The sequence below is a fragment of the Malus sylvestris genome, chromosome 8, assembly GCF_916048215.2.
Source record: "Malus sylvestris chromosome 8, drMalSylv7.2, whole genome shotgun sequence".
NCBI classification, from domain to species: Eukaryota; Viridiplantae; Streptophyta; class Magnoliopsida; order Rosales; family Rosaceae; genus Malus; species Malus sylvestris.
The window spans coordinates 4,854,493-4,859,467 of record NC_062267.1 but is presented as its reverse complement, the minus strand read 5'-3'; the positions used below and the strand labels follow the sequence as shown (position 1 = coordinate 4,859,467).

The window sequence follows — 4,975 nt, the reverse complement described above, 5'->3', positions numbered from 1 at the left end:
AAAAAATAAACTTAAAATCATATAATCTGGATCATTGAAATTTGATCCAACAGTTACAATTATTATAACTTTTAAAGGAGTTTCTTGTTTATAACCGTTGAATCAAATTTTAACAGTCCAAACCATTTGATCCTTAGGCTCAATTTTTTTAGATTCGAAAAGGATCTGTACTCCCTTATATTGGCCCATTTCATTGATGAAATATGTCGTTTCTCTTATAAAAATACTCTGAGACTTGTAAATGGATATTGTTTCCTTGACAAAAAGCTAGTAGCCGCAAGGAATGCTAAACAAATAATAAAACATATGTAAATTAGGGTTTAATGTCTTTTTGTTTTATAGTTGTTTATAAAATTAGTAACCGATTTTACTGGTGCATATTTATGAAGTTAGATAGTAAATGAAATGAGGGGAGGCCCTTGTTCTTGTGGATAGACCCAAATATAATTTATGTATGTACATATATACCTACCCATAAATAGATAAAGGAATTAATCTAACTATAGTGGAAAGTGACACCTCCATTATTGAGATGATGATTGATGACCAAGGCATGAAGCCAAAATTTACAACATAAAATTGCTTTAGGAAACTGTTTGAACCCAATTTTGCACCTTCAGCTTATTTAATTGAGGCAGTTCAATTTAATATTTTTTTTCTAAAATATTATGAGAACTGTTATTGTCACTTCAAAAATTTTATTTTACAATCTTTATAAGTGTATTTTCTTTTCAAATATAGAAAGTTGGGAGTACAAAATGATTATTTTGGAGTGCAAATAACAATACAGTATTATTATTGAATTATTGTAGTAATTATCTTGTGAAAACATTTTGATGAACTTGAAGATTCCAGATTGAATCAAGGATTCACGGATCTGTGAGGGATTTTCCCTGTGGTTGAAGATTACTCCCCATGCAATTCATGCACGTGGGGATCTAGAGTCCAACTTGTGAAAGACAACGTGATTTATGGATAATTGGCAAGGAGATAGGCATGCACGTGAATATGGCTGATCAAATCAAAATGGAGATAAAGCTGAGATGATCATCAATTGAATTTGAATTTGATAAAAGTTGGATTCAATTGGAACCTTATTGCCCGTGGTATTGGTTGCATGAAATCCACCTGGGCTTATTCTCAGCCAAGTATTTCAAATTGGATGCTAAATGCATGAGCACATAGTGTTTAAATACAACTATCGGTAGAAATATCGATATGCAAATTTGTAAAAATATTTACAGATATATCAAAATATCGATATTGATATGTATTGCTTTCGATAGAAATGATAAAAATTTAAAATGAAACTTTGGAGATTGTCAAACATTGGACTGTGAGGTGAAGTCTCTCTCCCCCCCCCCCCACACCCAAAATTCCATTTCTTTCTCTAAATTTTTAGATATTTCCATGATAATATCAACCGTATCAAAGAAATTTTAAATATGTACAAGTGAATAATTGTGTGGCCAAGGATGGTGAATACTTATCGTGCAGAGTTTGTGATAACTATTACAATTACTCATGTGCAACATGATTTCGGCTAAGGATGGTGATGATGAATATGATCATGTTTAGTCGTGGCCCCTTCAGAAACAAAGCTTGAGTGCTGAAAAGTTCCTTCTTTTTCTGCCCTACATATAAAGATCTTGATGCGCTGAGCACAAAAATCTACTTAGACTCTTCAACTGTGTCGACAAGCATTCCACTCTGCCTGTGGACAAGCTTCCTATTCTCCATAATCACTTCATATGCCTCCCTCTCTTGCAATACAAAATCAAAAAAAAAAAAATTTATTAGCAACGGATTTTGTAACGGTAATGTCTATGTTTCTATGAATAATATCAGTACATTTTCTATTGGCATGCTATATGTCAATGTTATCGACAATCTGTCCTTTAGTAAAGAACGAACGTCCTGTTCAGAGAAGAATTGTTGCTTTAAGTATAATTAAGTAATGAAGTATATGAGTACACAGTTGTAAGTCCTTGCTGGTCCAAGATATTGAATGTACTGACGTTGTAAACCAGGACTTCTTGGGCACTTGTTAAGGTTTGTGCATTTGCCATCGCCAACATCCAGCCTTCACGTTGCAGGGGAGATAAAAAGAAAAGATTAATATAATATATAGTGTTTGGTGGTAAATGGTGGTAAATGGTGGTAAATAGTAAAAAGATTATATTATAAAACTGTATCATAGGAAAAGTTTTTCCTCATGAGGCAAACTTACCAATTAGACCACACATCGTGGTAGAAAATGCAAATTGTGTCCGTGCCGATGGCGAGGATCAATCTGAGAAAATAATGAAGCAAATCCTTCACGGTTAGCTTGAGTGTTATCGTATAAATGAGTTAGGATTAGATTAGGTCAAATGTTCGATTCTCTTTCAAATGTAACAATTATTAGGATTGAAGTGTGATACCCACCTGCTTGTGCATGAACTGCATGAACAACCGGTTGATTTAAATCGTAGTGGGTGGTTTGGTTCGGTTTTGATAGTAAAAGATTTCATACAGTCTGACTAATGACTATAATAAATTTGGATTCTTAGAACAGTGCTGATGAACAAAATTAAATTTGGATTTCAAGCCAGTGCTGCAGAGCTACTTACTGAGCCTTCTCATCCTTGCGCAAACCCTTCCCTACCTACAAAACACAAATCAAACATTTTCTGTTAACTTTTATTTCTCCATAAAAACACATTTCATCAGATGTCTGATTCATACATCACCAAAATGTGTACCTATTGGCAGCCCTTGTCCTAGCCCGTGACCACTGCGATCGGCACTGTCATGTTTCTCAATGTTGTAGAAGGACACCGAGCTTCGTTTCAGAGCTGCAAAATCCAAAGTCTGCCACCTTCAAAGGTTAAACAAAGGTTAAACAAACAAGAAGGAAAAAAACAGATTGATTGAGCACAAGCAACAAAGCGTACAACAACAACAAAACATTTTTCCACTAAGTGTGGTTGGCTATATGAATCCTAGAATGTCATTGAGCTCGATTCTGTGTGACGTCTTCTGTTAGATCCAAGTACTCTTAAGTATTTTCTTAGAGTCTCTTCCAAAATCTTCCTAGGTCTTCCTCTACCAAGCAACAAAGTGTAACAAAAAAAAAATATACGACTTAGTATTTTAAGGTAGAGTTGCGAACCACAGTTCCTCAACCGAAGCAGCACAATCTGCAAGGTCTCTTCTAGTCCTGTAACTCTTGTACACTTTCTAAACCTTGGTTGCCGCAGCATCGAGCTCGTTCACCGGCCGCGGAGTAAACAACGTAGCCGATGCAAGAAGCAAAATAGTGGGTTTCTTTATCTGCAATGACACATGATTCTGCCCTTTGAATGATCAGATGCTTCAAGTTTTGGTTGTGTAAATTCCCAATAATTGAAGCTTATTGACCTTTCTAACCCTTTTCTCAAGTCTTCTAACTCCCCTTGTTTGGTGCCCATTGAACCGAAAAACTAGTGGTTAACTACTATCACAGTCCATGCTGATAAGAGTAGAGAAAGGGAGAGAACCATCAGTTTTAATTACTCAAAAATACAAAAAACCCAACTGGGAATTGGGAAAAGCACTTAAATTAAAAGCATGCATATCCAAAATTACACGCACAACCCCCACTCGACGGGAAGTAATTTTCGCACTCGCTTTTCTTTCGCCGTTTCTTTTATGAATTGAACAAATGGAAGAAAATAAAGATATAGAAATAAGGGAAGGGATACAAAAGGAGAAATAAGGGAAACGTGAAAATGCAAAACAGGGAAGACGCTCAAGACGAGCCACAACTGCGGCCGGAAGATCAGTTGCTTAAGATGGGGTTTTTGAGGTAAATACATTTATGATCTTTTGATAACTATTTTGTTTATGAGTTTTTTTAACTAAAAATTTGTTTGGTTAATGTTTTCAACCAAAAACTGAAACCTCAAACTCAAAACGGAAAGTTACTTTTTGAGTTTTCAAATTTAAAAAAAAAAAAACTAAAGTGGTTATAAAACCATCCTCTGATTCTTTTAAAGTACAATTTTTTAGGCAGTGAGCTAAAATCTTCATGTCTTTTAACTTGTACAAGGTTGTTTGGCCATACAGTGGTCATTGTCTCCCAACTGTGAGGATAATTTCAAGGAATTCATTATCTTCCTGAAGGAGCACCAAGTAGACAACCAATGTCAAGATAAAATTACCGAACCAACATTCATTTTTTATTATAGAACAAACTAATGATATATATGATAAAATGTAAATGTCTTTGTCGTTAACAAAACATAACGACAATGTTACCTGTACATTCTAAAAAAATATTCATCAACCCAAAATAAACGTTATACGCAAAGAATTTCCTAAGAAAAATGGCTAATTAGTTCTGTCCTCGTTTTTTGGTGGTACTTTAAAGATGTGTGCAACAGATGATGACAAGGGATCATTCAAATTTCCTTAAGAGGAATCCAGTCCAGAGATTAAAGCTGCCAATCCTGATGGGCCTAAAATCAACGGCTCCGATGGCTCCATTCCCACTGATCATCAAATGCGAGTATGGGTCCCAATACAGGCAATGCAGACGGACCAGTATTTGACCTGTCCAGGCGTCTGTCTTGCAAGTGCGCATGAGGGTTTGGGCCACGCATTGGGTGTGTGAGGGACTATCCAGTTAACCTACAACGCAAAACACTTGAACAAGTCAACCTATCACCAAAGATACAAGCTCTTCTCCAATCCCTTCCCCTAGACCAAACCCAAAGATCGGGGTCTCCCCTAGACTTGCCTACATGGAACTGCCTAGCACGACGGTATTGGTTTGCGCTAATTTGGGCATAGTTGTATACAATCAGCGATATATAAGTTTTATCGAGTTAGATAACTCGAAAGCGTATGCATTAATTTTGTGCGCAAGTTGAGTTTAGTCACATGACATTAAGTTTGACCTTAAACTCGTAACTATCAGCCTCGTCTACCAGTTGAATTTGGTCGAGCCTAA

The 4,975-nt window shown here is 35.9% G+C and overlaps 1 pseudogene; it reads right to left on the bottom strand.

Moving 5' to 3' along the window:
• Positions 1 to 1,671: 1,671 nt before the first annotated feature.
• On the bottom strand, positions 1,672 to 3,781 carry LOC126632625 (IQ domain-containing protein IQM4-like; annotated as a pseudogene).
• Between the last annotated feature and the right edge of the window lie 1,194 nt (positions 3,782 to 4,975).